The sequence below is a fragment of the Carcharodon carcharias genome, chromosome 2 (genome assembly GCF_017639515.1).
Source record: "Carcharodon carcharias isolate sCarCar2 chromosome 2, sCarCar2.pri, whole genome shotgun sequence".
NCBI classification, from domain to species: domain Eukaryota; kingdom Metazoa; phylum Chordata; class Chondrichthyes; order Lamniformes; family Lamnidae; genus Carcharodon; species Carcharodon carcharias.
Genome location: NC_054468.1, coordinates 94,061,681 through 94,087,945, shown reverse-complemented (window position 1 = coordinate 94,087,945; position 26,265 = coordinate 94,061,681). Strand labels below are relative to the sequence as shown.

General features: G+C 38.9%; 1 protein-coding gene across 8 annotated transcripts in view; it reads right to left on the bottom strand.

Moving 5' to 3' along the window:
* The window catches only part of LOC121271063 (anoctamin-7-like), a 233,562-nt gene that overhangs the window by 135,835 nt on the left and 71,462 nt on the right, over window positions 1–26,265 (bottom strand). The window lies entirely within an intron of this gene.

The following is a 26,265-nucleotide window of genomic DNA, read 5'->3' as shown; positions in this document are numbered from 1 at the left end:
AAACACCATCATACCACACAAAAACACAACACATGAACACCACACAAAACACCATCACATCACACAAAAATGCAACACAAAATCACAGCACAAAACGCCATCACACCACAAAAACACAACACAAAACATCATCACACCACACAAAAACACAACACAAAACACCATCACACCACACAAAAACACAACACAAACCACGATCACACCACACAAAAACACAACACAATACACCATCACACCACACAAAAACACAACACAAAACACCATCAAATCACACAGAAACACAACACAAAACACCATCACATCACACAAAATGCAACACAAACACACAACACAAAAACACCATCACACCACAAAGACACAACACAAAAACACCATCACATCACACAAAAATACAACACAAAACACCATCACATCACGCAAAAGTGCAACACAAAACACCATCACACCACACAAAAACATGACACAAAACCACCACCACACCACACAAAAACACAACACATAAACACAACACAAAACACCATCACACCACACAAAAACACAACACAAAACACCAACACCACACAAAACACCATCACACCACACAAAAACACAACACATAAGCACAACACAAAACACCATCACACCACACAAAAACACAACACAAAAAACACAGTCACACCACACAAAAACACAACACAAAAACACAACACAAAAACACCATCACATCACACAAAAATACAACACAAAACACCATCACATCACGCAAAAATGCAACACAAAACACCATACACACCCACACAAAAACATGACTCAAAACCACCACCACACCACACAAAAGCACAACACATAAACACAACACAAAACACCATCACACACACAAAAACACAACACATAAACACAACACAAAACACTATCACACCACACAAAAACACAACACAAAACACCAACACCACACAAACACACCATCATACCACACAAACACCACAGCACAAAAAACACAGTCACACCACACAACAACACAACACAAAAACACAACACAAAAACACCATCACATCACACAAAAATACAACACAAAACTGCATCACACCACACAAAATCACAACATAAAATCACAACACAAAACACCACCACACCACAACAAAAACACAACACAAACACCATCACATCACACAGAACACAGCATAAAACACCATCACAATCACACAAAAATGCAACACAAAAACACAACACAAAAAACCATCACACCACAAAAACACAACACAAAACACCATCATACCACACAAAAAACACAACACATAAACACAACACAAACACCATCACACCACCACACAAAAACACAACACATAAGCACAACACAAACACCATCACACCACACACAAAAACTCAACACAAAACACCAACACCACACAAAAACACCATCATACCACACAAACACACAGCACAAAAAACACAGTCACATCACACAAAAATGCAACACAAAACACACAACACAAAACACCATCACACCACAAAAATACAACACAAAACACCACACATCACGCAAAAATGCAACACAAATCACCATCACACCACACAAAAACATGACTCAAAAACCACCACCACACCACACAAAAACACAACACGTAAACACAACACAAAACACCATCACACCACACAAAAACACAACACAAAAACACCATCAAATCACACAAAAATACAACACAAAACACCATCACATAACGCAAAAATGCAGCACAAATCATCATCACACCACACAAAAACATGACACAAAACCACCACCACACCACACAAAAACACAACACATAAACACAACACAAACACCATCACACCACACAAAAACACAACACATAAACACAACACAAAACACTATCACACCACACAAAAACACAACACAAAACACCAACACCACACAAAAACACCATCATACCACACAATACACACAGCACAAAAACACAGTCACACCACACAAAAACACAACACAAAAACAAAACTCAAAAAACACCATCACATCACACAAAAAACAACACAAAACAGCATCACACCACACAAAATCACAACACAACATCACAACACAAAACACCACCACACCACACAAAAACACAACACAAAACACCATCACAACACACAAAAAATGCAACACAAAAACACAACACAAAACACCATCACACCACAAAACACAACACAAAAACACCATCATAACACACAAAAACACAACACATAAACACAACACAAAACACCATCACAACCACACAAAAACACAACACATAAACACAACACAAAACAGCATCACACCACACAAAAACACAACACAAAACACCAACACCACACAAAAACACCATCATACCACACAAACACACAGCACAAAAACACAGTCACATCACACCAAATGCAACACAAACACACAACACAAAACACCATCACACCACAAAAACACAACACAAAACACCATCATACCACACAAAAACACAACACATAAACACCACACAAAACACCATCACATCACACAAAAATGCTGCACAAAAACGCAACACAAAACACCATCACACCACAAAAACACAACACAAAACATCATCACACCACACAAAAACACAACACAAAACACCATCACACCACACAAAAACACAACACAAAACACCATCACACCACACAAAAACACAACACAATACACCATCACACCACACAAAAACACAACACAAAACACGATCACATCACACAGGAACACAACACAAAACACCATCTCATTCTCACAAAAATGCAACACAAAACACGATCACACCACACAAAAACACAACACATAAACACAACACAAAACACCATCCACACCACACAAAAACACAACACATAAACACAACACAAAACACCATCACACCACACAAAAACACAACACAAAACACCAACACCACACAAAAACACCATCATACCACACAAACACACAGCACAAAAACACAGTCACATCACACAAAAACACTACACAAAAACACAACACAAAAACACCATCACATCACACAACAATACAACACAAAACACCATCACATCACGCAAAAATGCAACACAAAACACCATCCACACCACACAAAACATGACACAAAACCACCACCACACCACACAAAAACACAACACATAAACACAACACAAAACACCATCACACCACACAAAGACACAACACAAACACCAACACCACACAAAAACACCATCACACCACACAAAAACACAACACAAAACACCAACACCACACAAAACACCATCATACCACACAAACACAGCACAAAAACACAGTCACACCACACAAAAACACAACACAAAAACACAACACAAAAACACCATCACATCATACAACAATACAACACAAACACATCACATCACACAATATGCAACACAAAACACCATCACACCACACAAAAACATGACTCAAAACCACCACCACACCACACAAAAAACAACACATAAACACAACACAAAACACCCATCACACCACACAAAAACACAACACATAAACACAACACAAAACACTATCACACCACACAAAAACACAACACAAACACCAACACCACACAAAAAACACCATCATACCACACAAATACACAGCACAAAAAACACAGTCACACCACACAAAAACACAACACAAAAACACAACACAAAAACACCATCACATCACACAAAAATACAACACAAAACAGCATCACACCACACAAAATCACAACACAAAATCACAACACAAAACACCACCACACCACACAAAAACACAACACAAAACACCATCACATCACACAGAAACACAACACAAAACACCATCACATCACTCAAAAATGCAACACAAAAACACAACACAAAACACCATCACACCACAAAAACACAACACAAAACACCATCATAACACACAAAAACACAACACAAAACACCATCACACCACACAAAAACACAACACAAAACACCAACACCACACAAAAACACCTCATACCACACAAACACACAGCACAAAACACAGTCACATCACACAAAAATGCAACACAAACACACAACACAAAACACCATCACACCACAAAAACACAACACAAAAACACCATCACATCACACAAAAATACAACACAAAACCCATCACATCACGCAAAAGTGCAACACAAAACACCATCACACCACACAAAAACATGACACAAAACCACCACCACACCACAAAAAAAACACAACACATAAACACAACACAAAACACCATCACACCACACAAAAAAACACAACACAAAACACCAACACCACACAAAAACACCATCACACCACACAAAAACACAACACAAACACTCAACACCACACAAAAACACCATCATACCACACAAACACACAGCACAAAAAGACAGTCACACCACACAAAAACACAACACAAAAACACAACACAAAAACACCATCACATCACACAAAAATACAACACAAAACACCATCACATCACGCAAAAATGCAACACAAAACACCATCACACCACACAAAAACATGACTCAAAACCACCACCACACCACACAAAAACACAACACATAAACACAACACAAAACACCATCACACCACACAAAAACACAACACATAAACACAACACAAAACACTATCACACCACACAAAAACACAACACAAAACACCAACACCACACCAACACACCATCATACCACACAAACACACAGCACAAAAACACAGTCACACCACACAACAACACAACACAAAAACACAACACAAAAACACCATCACATCACACAAAAATACAACACAAAACTGCATCACACCACACAAAATCACAACATAAAATCACAACACAAAACACCACCACACCACACAAAAACACAACACAAAACACCATCACATCACACAGAAACACAACACAAAAACACCATCACATCACACAAAAACACAACACATAAACACAACACAAAAAACCATCACACCACACAAAAACACAACACAAAACACCATCATACCACACAAAAACACAACACATAAACACGACACAAAACACCATCACATCACACAAAAATGCAACACAAAAACACAACACAAAACACCATCACACCACACAAAAACACAACACCAAAACACCACACCACACAAAAACACCATCATACCACACAAACACACAGCACAAAAACACAGTCACATCACACAAAAATGCAACACAAACACACAACACAAAACACCATCACACCACAAAAATACAACACAAAACACCATCACATCACGCAAAAATGCAACACAAATCACCATCACAACACACAAAAAATGACTCAAAACCACCAGCACACCACACAAAACACAACACGTAAACACAACACAAAACACCATCACACCACACAAAAACACAACACAAAAACACCATCAATTCACACAAAAAATACCACACAAAACACCCATCACATAACGCAAAAATGCAGCACAAATCATCATCCACCAACAAAAACTGACACAAAACCACCACCACCACCACACCCCAAAAACACAACACATAAACACAACACCAAAACAACATCACACACACCCAAAAAACACAACACAGTAAACACAACACAAAAACACTATCACACCACACAAAAACACAACACAAAACACCAAACACACACACAACAAACACCATCCTCCCCACCAAACACACAGCACAAAACACAGTCACCACCACACAAAAAACACAACACCAAAAACAAAACTCAAAAAACACCATCACATCACACAAAATACCAACACACAACAGGCACCACACCACACAAAATCACAACACAACAATCACAAACACAACACCACCACACCACACAAAAACACAACCAAAAACACCATCACATCACACAAAAATGCAAACCAAAAACACAACACAAAACACCATCACACCACAAAAACACAACACAAAAAAACACCATCATAACACACAAAAAAACACAACACACAAACACAACACAAAACACCATCACACCACACAAAAACACAAACACATAAACAACAACACAAAACACTTCACACCACACAAAAAACACAACACAAAACACCACACACCACACAAAAACACCATCATACCACACAAACACACAGCACAAAACACAGTCACATACACAACATGCAACACAAACACCAAACAAAAAACTCATCACCACCACAAAAACACAACACAAACCACCATCATACCACACAAAAACACAACACATAAACACCACACAAAACACCATCACATCACACAAAATGCAACACAAAAACGCAACACAAAACACCATCACACCACACAAAACACAACCAACACAAAACACCATCACACCACACAAAACACAACACAAAACACCAACACCACCACCACAAAAACACCACACAAAAACACCATCACTCACACAAAAACACAACACAAAACACCATCATTCTCACAAAATGCAACACAAAACACCATCACACCACACAAAAACACAACAAAAAAACACAACACAAAACACCATCACACCACACAAAAACCACAACACAAAACACAACACAAAACACCATCACACAACACAAAAAACACAACACAAAACACCAAACACCACACAAAAAACACCATCATACCACACAAACACACAGCACAAAAACACAGTCACATCACACAAAAACACACACACAAAAACAACACAAAAACACCATCACATCAACACAAAAATACAACACAAAACACCATCACATCACGCAAAAATGCAACACAAAACACCATCACACCACAAAAAACATGACACAAAACCACCACCACACCACACAAAAACACAAACACATAAACACAACACAAAACACCATCACACCACACAAAGACCACAACACAAAACACCAACACCACACAAAAAACACCATCACACCACACAAAAACACAACACAAAACACCAACACCACACAAAACACCATCATACCACACAAAACACAGCACAAAAAACACAGTCACACACACAAAAAACACAACACAAAAACACAACACAAAACACCATCACATCACAAAACAATACACACACAAAACACCATCACATCACGCAAAAATGCAACACAAAACACCATCACACCACACAAAAACATGACACAAAACCACCACCACACCACACAAAAACACAACACATAAACACAACACAAAACACCATCACACCACACAAAAACACACACACATACACACAACAAAAACACTATCACACCACACAAAAACACAACACAAAAACACCAACACCACACAAAAACACCATCATACCACACAAACACACAGCACAAAAACACAGTCACACCACACAAACACACAACACAAAACACCAACACAAAAACACCATCACAACACACAAAATACAACACAAAACACATCACACCACACAAAATCACAACAAAAAATCACAGCCACAAAACACCACCACACCACACAAAAACAACACAAAACCATCACACACACAGAAACCCACATCAAACACATCACAACACAAAATGCAACACAAAAACACAACACAAAACACCATCACACCCAAAAACACAACACAAAACACCATCATAACACACAAAAGCACAACACATAAACACAACACAAAACACCATCACACCACACAAAAACACAAAACATAAGCACAACACAAAACACCATCACACCACACAAAAACACAACCCAAAAACACCCACACCACACAAAAACACCATCATACCACACCAAACACACAGCACAAAAACACAGTCACATCACACAAAAATGCAACACAAACACACAACACAAAACACCATAACACCACAAAAACACAACACAAAACACCATCATACCACACAAAAACACAACACATGAACACACCACACAAAACACCATCACATCACACAAAAATGCAACACAAAACACAGCACAAAACGCCATCACACCACAAAAACACAACACAAAAACATCATCACACCACACAAAAACACAAACAAAAACACCATCACACCACACACAAACACAACACAAACCACGATCACACCACACAAAAACACAACACAATACACCATCACACCACACAAAAACACAACACAAACACCATCAAATCACACAGAAACACAACACAAAACACCATCACATCACACAAAAATGCAACCACAAACACCAACACAAAACACCATCACACACAAAGACACAACACAAAAACACCATCACATCACACAAAAAATACAACACAAAACACCATCACATCACGCAAAAGTGCAAACACAAAACACCAATCACACCATACAAAACATGACACAAAACCCACACCACACCACACAAAAACACACACTAAACACAACACAAAACACCATCACACCACACAAAAACACAACACAACACACCAACACCACACAAAAACACCATCACACCACACAAAAACACAACACAAAACCCCAACACCACACAAAAACACCATCATACCACACAAACACACAGCACAAAAACACAGTCACACCACACAAAAAACACAACACAAAAACACAACACAAAAACACCATCACATCACACAAAAATACAACACAAAACACCATCACATCACGCAAAAATGCAACACAAAACACCATCACACCACACAAAAACATGACTCAAAACCACCACCACACCACACAAAAGCACAACACATAAACACAACACAAAACACCCATCACACCACACACAAAAACACAACACATAAACACAACACAAAACACTATCACACCACACAAAAACACAACACAAAACACCAACACCAACACAAACACACCATCATACCACACAAACACACCAGCACAAAAACACAGTCACACCACACAACAACACAACACAAAAACACAACACAAAAACACCATCACATCACACAAAAATACAACACAAAAACTGCATCAACCACCACACAAAATCACAACATAAAATCACAACACAAAACACCACCACACCACACAAAAACACAACACAAAACACCATCACATCACACAGAAACACAACATAAAACACCATCACATCACACAAACATGAAACACACAAAAACACAACACAAAAAACCATCACACCACAAAAACACAACACAAAACACCAATCATACCACACAAAAAACACAACACATAACACAACACAAAACACCATCACACCACACAAAAACACAAACACATAAGCACAACACAAAACACCATCACACCACACAAAAACACAACACAAAACACCAACACCACACAAAAACCACCATCATACCACACAAACCACAGCACAAAAACACAGTCACATCACACAAAAATGCAACACAAACACACAACCAAACACCATCACACCACAAAAATACAACACAAAACACCATCACATCACGCAAAAATGCAACACAAAACACCATCACACCACACAAAACATGACTCAAAACCACCAACCACCACACAAAAAACACAACACATAAACACACACAAAACACCATCACCAAACCACAAAAACACAACACAAAACACCCATCAAAATCACACAAAAATACAACACAAAACACCATCACATAACGCAAAATGCAGCACAAATCATCATCACAAAAACACACACAAAACATGACACAAAACCCCACCACACCACCAAACACCACACATAAACACAACACAAAACACCATCACACCACACAAAACACAACACAAACACACAACACAAAACACCATCACACCACACAAAAACACAACACAAAACACCAACACCACACAAAAACACCATCATACCACACAAACACACAGCACAAAAAACACAGTCACACCACACAAAACACAACACAAAAACAAAACTCAAAAAACACATCACATCACACAAAAATACAACACAAAACATCATCACACCACACAAAATCAAAACAACATCACAACACCAAAACACCACCCACCACACAAAACACAACACAAAACACCATCACATCACACAAAAATGCAACACAAAAACACAACACAAAACACCATCACACCACAAAAACACAACACAAAAACACCATCATAACACACAAAAACACAACACATAAACACAACACAAAACACCATCACACCACACAAAAACACAACACATAAACACAACACAAAACACCCATCACACCACACAAAAACACAACACAAAACACCAACACCACACAAAAACACCATCATACCACACAAACACACAGCACAAAAACACAGTCACATCACACAAAAATGCAACACAAACACACAACACAAAACACCATCACACCACAAAAACACAACACAAAACACCATCATACCACACAAAAACACAACACATAAACACCACACAAAACACCATCACATCACACAAAAATGCTGCACAAAAACGCAACACAAAACACCATCACACCACAAAAACACAACACAAAACATCATCACCACCACACAAAAACACAACACAAAAACACCATCACACCCACACAAAAACACAACACAAAACACCATCACACACACAAAAACACAACACAATACACCATCACACCACACCAAAAACACAACACAAAAACACGATCACATCACACAGGAAACACAACACAAACACCATCTCATTCTCACAAAAATGCAACCACAAAACACGATCACACCACACAAAACACAACACATAAACACAACACAAAACACCATCACACCACACAAAAACACAACACATAAAACACAACACAAAACACCATCACACCACACAAAAACACAACACAAAACACCAACACCACACAAAAACACCATCATACCACACAAACACACAGCACAAAACAACAGTCACATCACACAAAAACACACTACACAAAAACACAACACAAAAACACCATCACATCACACAACAATACAACACAAAACACCATCACATCACGCAAAAAAGCAACACAAAACACCATCACACCACACAAAAACATGACACAAAACCACCACCACACCACACAAAAACACAACACATAAACACAACACAAAACACCATCACACCACACAAAGACACAACACAAAACACCAACACCACACAAAAACACCATCACACCACACAAAAACACAACACAAAACACCAACACCACACAAAAACACCATCATACCACACAAACACAGCACAAAAACACAGTCACACCACACAAAAACACAACACAAAAACACAACACAAAAACACCATCACATCACACAACAATACAACACAAAACACCATCACATCACGCAAAAATGCAACACAAAACACCATCACACCACACAAAAACATGACTCAAAACCACCACCACACCACACAAAAAATACAACACATAAACACAACACAAAACACCATCACACCACACAAAAACACAACACATAAACACAACACAAAACACTATCACACCACACAAAAACACAACACAAAACACCAACACCACACAAAAACACCATCATACCACACAAATACACAGCACAAAAACACAGTCACACCACACAAAAACACAACACAAAAACACAACACAAAAACACCATCACATCACACAAAAATACAACACAAAACAGCATCACACACCACACAAAATCACACACAAAATCACAACACAAAACACCACCCACACCACACAAAAACACAACACAAAACACCATCACATCACACAGAAACACAACACAAAACACCATCACATCACTCAAAAATGCAACACAAAAACACAACACAAAACACCATCACACCACAAAAACACAACACAAAACACCATCATAACACACAAAAACACAACACAAAACACCATCACACCACACAAAAACACAACACAAAACACCAACACCACACAAAAACACCATCATACCACACAAACACACAGCACAAAAACACAGTCACATCACACAAAAATGCAACACAAACACACAACACAAAACACCATCACACCACAAAAACACAACACAAAAACACCATCACATCACACAAAAATACAACACAAAACACCATCACATCACGCAAAAGTGCAACACAAAACACCATCACACCACACAAAAACATGACACAAAACCACGCACCCAGACCACACAAAAACACAACACATAAACACAACACAAAACACCATCACACCACACAAAAACACAACACAAAACACCAACACCACACAAAAACACTATCACACCACACAAAAACACAACACAAAACACTGTCACACCACACAAAAACACCATCATACCACACAAACACACGGCACAAAAAGACAGTCACACCACACAAAAACACAACACAAAAACACAACACAAAAACACCATCACATCACACAAAAATACAACACAAAACACCATCACATCACGCAAAAATGCAACACAAAACACCATCACACCACGCAAAAACATGACTCAAAACCACCACCACACCACACAAAAACACAACACATAAACACAACACAAAACACCATCACACCACACAAAAACACAACACATAAACACAACACAAAACACCATCACACCACACAAAAACACAACACAAAACACCAACACCACACAAAAACACCATCATACCACACAAACACACAGCACAAAAACACAGTCACACCACACAAAAACACAACACAAAAACACAACACAAAAACACCATCACATCACACAAAAATACAACACAAAACTGCATCACACCACACAAAATCACAACATAAAATCACAGCACAAAACACCACCACACCACACAAAAACACAACACAAAACACCATCACATCACACAGAAACACAACATAAAACACCATCACATCACACAAAAATGCAACACAAAAACACAACACAAAACACCATCACACCCCAAAAACACAACACAAAACACCATCATAACACACAAAAGCACAACACATAAACACAACACAAAACACCATCACACCACACAAAAACACAACACAGAAGCACAACACAAAACACCATCACACCACACAAAAACACAACACAAAACACCCACACCACACAAAAACACCATCATACCACACAAACACACAGCACAAAAACACAGTCACATCACACAAAAATGCAACACAAACACACAACACAAAACACCATAACACCACAAAAACACAACACAAAACACCATCATACCACACAAAAACACAACACATGAACACCACACAAAACACCATCACATCACACAAAAATGCAACACAAATCACAGCACAAAACGCCATCACACCACAAAAACACAACACAAAACATCATCACACCACACAAAAACACAACACAAAACACCATCACACCACACAAAAACACAACACAAACCACGATCACACCACACAAAAACACAACACAATACACCATCACACCACACAAAAACACAACACAAAACACCATCACATCACAAAGAAACACAACACAAAACACCATCACATCACACAAAAATGCAACACAAACACACAACACAAAACACCATCACACCACAAAAACGCAACACAAAAACACCATCACATCACACAAAAATACAACACAAAACACCATCACATCACGCAAAAGTGCAACACAAAACACCATCACACCATACAAAAACATGACACAAAACCACCACCACACCACACAAAAACACAACACATAAACACAACACAAAACACCATCACACCACACAAAAAACACAACACAAAACACCAACACCACACAAAAACACCATCACACCACACAAAAACACAACACAAAACCCAACACCACACAAAAACACCATCATACCACACAAACACACAGCACAAAAACACAGTCACACCACACAAAAACACAACACAAAAACACAACACAAAAACACCATCACATCACACAAAAATACAACACAAAACACCATCACATCACGCAAAAATGCAACACAAAACACCATCACACCACACAAAAACATGACTCAAAACCACCACCACACCACACAAAAGCACAACACATAAACACAACACAAAACACCATCACACCACACAAAAACACAACACATAAACACAACACAAAACACTATCACACCACACAAAAACACAACACAAAACACCAACACCACACAAACACACCATCATACCACACAAACACACAGCACAAAAACACAGTCACACCACACAACAACACAACACAAAAACACAACACAAAAACACCATCACATCACACAAAAATACAACACAAAACTGCATCACACCACACAAAATCACAACATAAAATCACAACACAAAACACCACCACACCACACAAAAACACAACACAAAACACCATCACATCACACAGAAACACAGCATAAAACACCATCACATCACACAAAAATGCAACACAAAAACACAACACAAAAAACCATCACACCACAAAAACACAACACAAAACACCATCATACCACACAAAAACACAACACATAAACACAACACAAAACACCATCACACCACACAAAAACACAACACATAAGCACAACACAAAACACCATCACACCACACAAAAACACAACACAAAACACCAACACCACACAAAAACACCATCATACCACACAAACACACAGCACAAAAACACAGTCACATCACACAAAAATGCAACACAAACACACAACACAAAACACCATCACACCACAAAAATACAACACAAAACACCATCACATCACGCAAAAATGCAACACAAATCACCATCACACCACACAAAAACATGACACAAAACCACCACCACACCACACAAAAACACAACACGTAAACACAACACAAAACACCATCACACCACACAAAAACACAACACAAAAACACCATCAAATCACACAAAAATACAACACAAAACACCATCACATAACGCAAAAATGCAGCACAAATCATCATCACACCACACAAAAACATGACACAAAACCACCACCACACCACACAAAAACACAACACATAAACACAACACAAAACACCATCACACCACACAAAAACACAACACATAAACACAACACAAAACACTATCACACCACACAAAAACACAACACAAAACACCAACACCACACAAAAACACCATCATACCACACAAACACACAGCACAAAAACACAGTCACACCACACAAAAACACAACACAAAAACAAAACTCAAAAACACCATCACATCACACAAAAATACAACACAAAACAGCATCACACCACACAAAATCACAACACAACATCACAACACAAAACACCACCACACCACACAAAAACACAACACAAAACACCATCACATCACACAAAAATGCAACACAAAAACACAACACAAAACACCATCACACCACAAAAACACAACACAAAAACACCATCATAACACACAAAAACACAACACATAAACACAACACAAAACACCATCACACCACACAAAAACACAACACATAAACACAACACAAAACAGCATCACACCACACAAAAACACAACACAAAACACCAACACCACACAAAAACACCATCATACCACACAAACACACAGCACAAAAACACAGTCACATCACACAAAAATGCAACACAAACACACAACACAAAACACCATCACACCACAAAAACACAACACAAAACACCATCATACCACACAAAAACACAACACATAAACACCACACAAAACACCATCACATCACACAAAAATGCTGCACAAAAACGCAACACAAAACACCATCACACCACAAAAACACAACACAAAACATCATCACACCACACAAAAACACAACACAAAACACCATCACACCACACAAAAACACAACACAAAACACCATCACACCACACAAAAACACAACACAATACACCATCACACCACACAAAAACACAACACAAAACACGATCACATCACACAGGAACACAACACAAAACACCATCTCATTCTCACAAAAATGCAACACAAAACACGATCACACCACACAAAAACACAACACATAAACACAACACAAAACACCATCACACCACACAAAAACACAACACATAAACACAACACAAAACACCATCACACCACACAAAAACACAACACAAAACACCAACACCACACAAAAACACCATCATACCACACAAACACACAGCACAAAAACACAGTCACATCACACAAAAACACTACACAAAAACACAACACAAAAACACCATCACATCACACAACAATACAACACAAAACACCATCACATCACGCAAAAATGCAACACAAAACACCATCACACCACACAAAAACATGACACAAAACCACCACCACACCACACAAAAACACAACACATAAACACAACACAAAACACCATCACACCACACAAAGACACAACACAAAACACCAACACCACACAAAAACACCATCACACCACACAAAAACACAACACAAAACACCAACACCACACAAAAACACCATCATACCACACAAACACAGCACAAAAACACAGTCACACCACACAAAAACACAACACAAAAACACAACACAAAAACACCATCACATCACACAACAATACAACACAAAACACCATCACATCACGCAAAAATGCAACACAAAACACCATCACACCACACAAAAACATGACTCAAAACCACCACCACACCACACAAAAACACAACACATAAACACAACACAAAACACCATCACACCACACAAAAACACAACACATAAACACAACACAAAACACTATCACACCACACAAAAACACAACACAAAACACCAACACCACACAAAAACACCATCATACCACACAAATACACAGCACAAAAACACAGTCACACCACACAAAAACACAACACAAAAACACAACACAAAAACACCATCACATCACACAAAAATACAACACAAAACAGCATCACACCACACAAAATCACAACACAAAATCACAACACAAAACACCACCACACCACACAAAAACACAACACAAAACACCATCACATCACACAGAAACACAACACAAAACACCATCACATCACTCAAAAATGCAACACAAAAACACAACACAAAACACCATCACACCACAAAAACACAACACAAAACACCATCATAACACACAAAAACACAACACAAAACACCATCACACCACACAAAAACACAACACAAAACACCAACACCACACAAAAACACCATCATACCACACAAACACACAGCACAAAAACACAGTCACATCACACAAAAATGCAACACAAACACACAACACAAAACACCATCACACCACAAAAACACAACACAAAAACACCATCACATCACACAAAAATACAACACAAAACACCATCACATCACGCAAAAGTGCAACACAAAACACCATCACACCACACAAAAACATGACACAAAACCACCACCACACCACACAAAAACACAACACATAAACACAACACAAAACACCATCACACCACACAAAAACACAACACAAAACACCAACACCACACAAAAACACTATCACACCACACAAAAACACAACACAAAACACTGTCACACCACACAAAAACACCATCATACCACACAAACACACGGCACAAAAAGACAGTCACACCACACAAAAACACAACACAAAAACACAACACAAAAACACCATCACATCACACAAAAATACAACACAAAACACCATCACATCACGCAAAAATGCAACACAAAACACCATCACACCACGCAAAAACATGACTCAAAACCACCACCACACCACACAAAAACACAACACATAAACACAACACAAAACACCATCACACCACACAAAAACACAACACATAAACACAACACAAAACACTATCACACCACACAAAAACACAACACAAAACACCAACACCACACAAAAACACCATCATACCACACAAACACACAGCACAAAAACACAGTCACACCACACAAAAACACAACACAAAAACACAACACAAAAACACCATCACATCACACAAAAATACAACACAAAACTGCATCACACCACACAAAATCACAACATAAAATCACAGCACAAAACACCACCACACCACACAAAAACACAACACAAAACACCATCACATCACACAGAAACACAACATAAAACACCATCACATCACACAAAAATGCAACACAAAAACACAACACAAAACACCATCACACCCCAAAAACACAACACAAAACACCATCATAACACACAAAAGCACAACACATAAACACAACACAAAACACCATCACACCACACAAAAACACAACACATAAGCACAACACAAAACACCATCACACCACACAAAAACACAACACAAAACACCCACACCACACAAAAACACCATCATACCACACAAACACACAGCACAAAAACACAGTCACATCACACAAAAATGCAACACAAACACACAACACAAAACACCATAACACCACAAAAACACAACACAAAACACCATCATACCACACAAAAACACAACACATGAACACCACACAAAACACCATCACATCACACAAAAATGCAACACAAAATCACAGCACAAAACGCCATCACACCACAAAAACACAACACAAAACATCATCACACCACACAAAAACACAACACAAAACACCATCACACCACACAAAAACACAACACAAACCACGATCACACCACACAAAAACACAACACAATACACCATCACACCACACAAAAACACAACACAAAACACCATCAAATCACACAGAAACACAACACAAAACACCATCACATCACACAAAAATGCAACACAAACACACAACACAAAACACCATCACACCACAAAAACACAACACAAAAACACCATCACATCACACAAAAATACAACACAAAACACCATCACATCACGCAAAAGTGCAACACAAAACACCATCACACCATACAAAAACATGACACAAAACCACCACCACACCACACAAAAACACAACACATAAACACAACACAAAACACCATCACACCACACAAAAACACAACACAAAACACCAACACCACACAAAAACACCATCACACCACACAAAAACACAACACAAAACCCCAACACCACACAAAAACACCATCATACCACACAAACACACAGCACAAAAACACAGTCACACCACACAAAAACACAACACAAAAACACAACACAAAAACACCATCACATCACACAAAAATACAACACAAAACACCATCACATCACGCAAAAATGCAACACAAAACACCATCACACCACACAAAAACATGACTCAAAACCACCACCACACCACACAAAAGCACAACACATAAACACAACACAAAACACCATCACACCACACAAAAACACAACACATAAACACAACACAAAACACTATCACACCACACAAAAACACAACACAAAACACCAACACCACACAAACACACCATCATACCACACAAACACACAGCACAAAAACACAGTCACACCACACAACAACACAACACAAAAACACAACACAAAAACACCATCACATCACACAAAAATACAACACAAAACTGCATCACACCACACAAAATCACAACATAAAATCACAACACAAAACACCACCACACCACACAAAAACACAACACAAAACACCATCACATCACACAGAAACACAGCATAAAACACCATCACATCACACAAAAATGCAACACAAAAACACAACACAAAAAACCATCACACCACAAAAACACAACACAAAACACCATCATACCACACAAAAACACAACACATAAACACAACACAAAACACCATCACACCACACAAAAACACAACACATAAGCACAACACAAAACACCATCACACCACACAAAAACACAACACAAAACACCAACACCACACAAAAACACCATCATACCACACAAACACACAGCACAAAAACACAGTCACATCACACAAAAATGCAACACAAACACACAACACAAAACACCATCACACCACAAAAATACAACACAAAACACCATCACATCACGCAAAAATGCAACACAAATCACCATCACACCACACAAAAACATGACTCAAAACCACCACCACACCACACAAAAACACAACACGTAAACACAACACAAAACACCATCACACCACACAAAAACACAACACAAAAACACCATCAAATCACACAAAAATACAACACAAAACACCATCACATAACGCAAAAATGCAGCACAAATCATCATCACACCACACAAAAACATGACACAAAACCACCACCACACCACACAAAAACACAACACATAAACACAACACAAAACACCATCACACCACACAAAAACACAACACATAAACACAACACAAAACACTATCACACCACACAAAAACACAACACAAAACACCAACACCACACAAAAACACCATCATACCACACAAACACACAGCACAAAAACACAGTCACACCACACAAAAACACAACACAAAAACAAAACTCAAAAACACCATCACATCACACAAAAATACAACACAAAACAGCATCACACCACACAAAATCACAACACAACATCACAACACAAAACACCACCACACCACACAAAAACACAACACAAAACACCATCACATCACACAAAAATGCAACACAAAACACAACACAAAACACCATCACACCACAAAAACACAACACAAAAACACCATCATAACACACAAAAACACAACACATAAACACAACACAAAACACCATCACACCACACAAAAACACAACACATAAACACAACACAAAACAGCATCACACCACACAAAAACACAACACAAAACACCAACACCACACAAAAACACCATCATACCACACAAACACACAGCACAAAAACACAGTCACATCACACAAAAATGCAACACAAACACACAACACAAAACACCATCACACCACAAAAACACAACACAAAACACCATCATACCACACAAAAACACAACACATAAACACCACACAAAACACCATCACATCACACAAAAATGCTGCACAAAAACGCAACACAAAACACCATCACACCACAAAAACACAACACAAAACATCATCACACCACACAAAAACACAACACAAAACACCATCACACCACACAAAAACACAACACAAAACACCATCACACCACACAAAAACACAACACAATACACCATCACACCACACAAAAACACAACACAAAACACGATCACATCACACAGGAACACAACACAATACACCATCTCATTCTCACAAAAATGCAACACAAAACACGATCACACCACACAAAAACACAACACATAAACACAACACAAAACACCATCACACCACACAAAAACACAACACAAAACACCAACACCACACAAAAACACCATCATACCACACAAACACACAGCACAAAAACACAGTCACATCACACAAAAACACTACACAAAAACACAACACAAAAACACCATCACATCACACAACAATACAACACAAAACACCATCACATCACGCAAAAATGCAACACAAAACACCATCACACCACACAAAAACATGACACAAAACCACCACCACACCACACAAAAACACAACACATAAACACAACACAAAACACCATCACACCACACAAAGACACAACACAAAACACCAACACCACACAAAAACACCATCACACCACACAAAAACACAACACAAAACACCAACACCACACAAAAACACCATCATACCACACAAACACAGCACAAAAACACAACACAAAAACACAACACAAAAACACCATCACATCACACAACAATACAACACAAAACACCATCACACCACACAAAAACATGACTCAAAACCACCACCACACCACACAAAAACACAACACATAAACACAACACAAAACACCATCACACCACACAAAAACACAACACATAAACACAACACAAAACACTATCACACCACACAAAAACACAACACAAAACACCAACACCACACAAAAACACCATCATACCACACAAATACACAGCACAAAAACACAGTCACACCACACAAAAACACAACACAAAAACACAACACAAAAACACCATCACATCACACAAAAATACAACACAAAACAGCATCACACCACACAAAATCACAACACAAAATCACAACACAAAACACCACCACACCACACAAAAACACAACACAAAACACCATCACATCACACAGAAACACAACACAAAACACCATCACATCACTCAAAAATGCAACACAAAAACACAACACAAAACACCATCACACCACAAAAACACAACACAAAACACCATCATAATACACAAAAACACAACACAAAACACTAACACCACACAAAAACACCATCACACCACACAAAAACACAACACAAAACACCAACACCACACAAAAACACCATCATACCACACAAACACACAGCACAAAAACACAGTCACATCACACAAAAATGCAACACAAACACACAACACAAAACACCATCACACCACAAAAACACAACACAAACCACGATCACACCACACAAAAACACAACACAATACACCATCACACCATACAAAAACACAACACAAAACACCATCACATCACACAGAAACACAACACAAAACACCATCACATCACACAAAAATGCAACACAAAACACGATCACACCACACAAAAACACAACACAAAACATCACCACACCACACAAAACACAACACAAAAACACAACACAAAACACCATCACACCACAAAAGCACAACACAAAACATCATCACACCACACAAAAACACAACACAAAACACCATCACACCACACAAAATCACAACACAAAACACCATCACACCACACAAAAACACAACACAATACACCATCACACCACACAAAAACACAACACAAAACACGATCACGTCACACAGAAACACAACACAAAACACCATCACATCACACAAAAATGCAACACAAAACACGATCACACCACACAAAAACACGACACAAAACACCACCACACCACACAAACACAACACAAAAACACAACACAAAACACCATCACACCACGCAAAAACACAACACAAAACACCATCACACCACGCAAAAACACGGCACATAAACACGGCGCATAAACACGGCGCAAAAACACGGCACATAAACACGGCACATAAACACGGCACATAAATACTGTCACACCACACAAAGACACAACACAAAGACACAACACAAAGACACTGCACAAAAACACTGTCACACCACACAAAGACACAACACAAAGACACAACACAAAAACACTGTCACACCACACAAAAACACAACACAAAACACTGTCACACCACACAAAAACACAACACATAACACTGTCACACCACACAAAAACACAACACATAACACTGTCACACCACACAAAAACACAACAAAAACACAACACAAAAACACTGTCACACCACACATAAACACAACACAAAACACTGTCACACCACACAAAAACACAACACAAATCACTGTCACACCACACTAAAACACAACATAAAACACTGTCACACCACACAAAAACACAACACAAATCTGTCACACCATACAAAAACACAGCACAAAACACCATCACACCACACAAAAACCCAAAACAAAAACACAACACAAAACACCATCATGCCACATAAAAACACAACACAAAAACACAACACCAAACATCTTCACACCACACAAAAACACAACATAAAAACACAACACAAAACACCATCACACCACATAAAAACACCACACAAAATATCATTACACCACACATAAACACAACACAAAACATCGTCACACCACACAAAAACACAACACAAAACACTGTCACACCACACAAAAACACAACACAAAACACTGTCACACCACACAAAAACACAATACAAAACACTGTCACACCACACAAAAACACAACACAAAACACTGTCACACCACACAAAAACACAACACATAACACTGTCACACCACACAAAAACACAACACAAAAACACCACACAAAAACACCACACAAATACACCACACAAAAACACCACACAAAAACACCACACAAAAACACCATCACACTACACAAAACACCATCATGCCACATAAAACACAATACAAAAACACAAGACAAAACACTGTCACACCACACAAAAACACAACACATAACACTGTCACACCACACAAAAAGACAACACAAAAACACTGTCACACCATACAAAAGCACAACACAAAAACACTGTCACACCACACAAAAACGCAACAGAAAACACTGTCACACCACACAAAAACACAACACAAAACACTGTCACACCACACAAAAACACAACACAAAACACTGTCACACCACACAAAAACACAACACACAAACACAAAAACACAACACAAAGACACAAAAACACAACACAAAGACACAAAAACACAACACAAAGACACAACACAAAGACACAACACAAAGACACTGTCACACCACACAAAAACACAACACAAAACACTGTCGCAGCACACAAAAACACAACACAAAACACTGTCACACCACAGAAAAACACAACACAAAACACTGTCACACCACACAAAAACACAACACAAAACACTGTCACACCACACAACAACACCACATAAAAGCACCGCACAAAAGCACCGCTCAAAAGCACTGCTCAAAAGCACCGCTCAAAAGGACCACTCAAAAGCACCGCACAAAAGCACCGCACAAAAGCACCGCACAAAAACACCGCACAAAAACACCGCACAAAAACAAAACACAAAACTCCGTCACACCACACAAAAACAAAACACAAAACACCACCACACCACACAAAAACACAACACAAAAACACAACACAAAACACCATCACACAAAAACACAACACAAAACACTATCACACCACACAAAAACACAACACAAAACAGCATCACACCACACAAAAACACAACACAAAACAGCATCGCACCACACAAAAACACAACACAAAACACCATCACACCACACAAAAGCACAGCATATATGTGCAAGAAGGACTGCAATCATATAACACCAACAGAAACTACACAGCAACAGTCTGGGTTGTGTTTAACAGGGGTGATGAGGGTCTCACTGCAGCCTAGAGAGCCATGGTGGCCTTATGTCTCCTGTCTCCCACATATTAAATGCTCCTGGATAGGAGCAGGCTGTTGGGGTTGTTGCTGAGCTTTAGTGAGGTGTTACTCATACCATGCTTTCTAGTCTTACTGAACCTTGATGAGGCTTTGCTTCCCTATTACAGACTTGAGATAGTCAGTATAGTTTAACTTCGAACAATTTATTAAGAGCTATTTACAAAGACCTCAGGGTAAGCATGTGATATTCAGGACACTGACTACTCTGTGCCAGTTCTCTTGGACCCTGTTGGACACCTGACTCCTGATGTCACAGTTACATCATTAACATCATCATGGTTTCATTAACATAACCATCAACCCATTACTCTACATAGGCTTTCCGCAGGATCAAGTACCCCAGGGGCAGAAGTCCTGCCCACACAGAACATTAATTGCCCACTTAGGGGCTTCCCACCATGGACTCAATCGGATTGGAGGCTGGAAGGCGGTGGGGTCCCCACCTGCCAGAGTCACACCTGATTAAATGCCCCTCTGCCACCAACCTCGCCTGGGGGGAGGACATCAAATTACACCCCCTGTCTTTACAAAACATCTTTGTTGTAAAAAAATCCCAAGGTATTTCACAGGAATGTTATCAAACAACATTTGATACCTAGCTAAATAAGGAGATTTTAGGACAACTGACCAAGAGCTTGGTCAAAGAGTTAGTTTTAAGAACTGTCTTGAAGGAGTAGAGATGTGGAGAAGCATAAGGAGGGAATTCCAGAGTTTAGGGTCTAGGCAACTGGAGGCTCAGCCAACAATGGCAGGATAATGAAAAACCAGAGATGCACAAGAGGTCAGAAATCGAGGAGTGCAGAGGTTCCAGAGGGCACAACACAACACAGTGCAATGCAAAGCAATCACCCCAACACAACTGGCACAACACAGTCCGACAAAGCTCAGCAACACCAGCATAAAACAGACAAGCAAACATTGTTCATCCATGAGACCAAGTCATTGTGACCTCTGTGAAAACTGGAATGTTCAGACCTTACTGTAAAATTTACCACCTCTTGTTGCCCTAACATCATCATTTTAAACATCTTCATTAGATCACCCCTGGAACGTTCAGGTTAATCCATGGGAAAACAAGCCAGGTTTTTGTAACCCGTCATCATAATTTAACTTTCCAAAGCCCTGATATCAATCTAGTGAATCAATACTGCATCAAGGCCAATGTAGCCTTCCTGAGGCCAGTCCCTAAATCCACATTCAGTGTCCAGATAGGTTCTCATCAAGGTTCTGTACAACTGTAACTTCACTTTCTCCCCTTGGAGCTACAGGCCCCTTGCAATAAAGGCCAACATTCTATTAGTCTCTTTGATTCCCTTCTGTAGCTGTCCACCAGTTTTCTTTGTGATTTACATCTCTGAACACCCAAGTCCCTTTTCTCCTTGATGACAAAATTGCACAACCTCACACTTGTCCAGGTTGAATTGTGCCTTCCTTAGTTTTGCACACTTCACTCATCTACGTCACTTTGTATCCTAACTCGTCTGCAAACTTGGTCATATAACCCTGTATTCCTTCATCCAAGTTATAACGACCTTAATTCAGATCCCTTGGGAACATCACTTGTCACATCCCACCAATTAGAGAATCCTTTATCTCTACCCTCAGCAACCCTGTTAG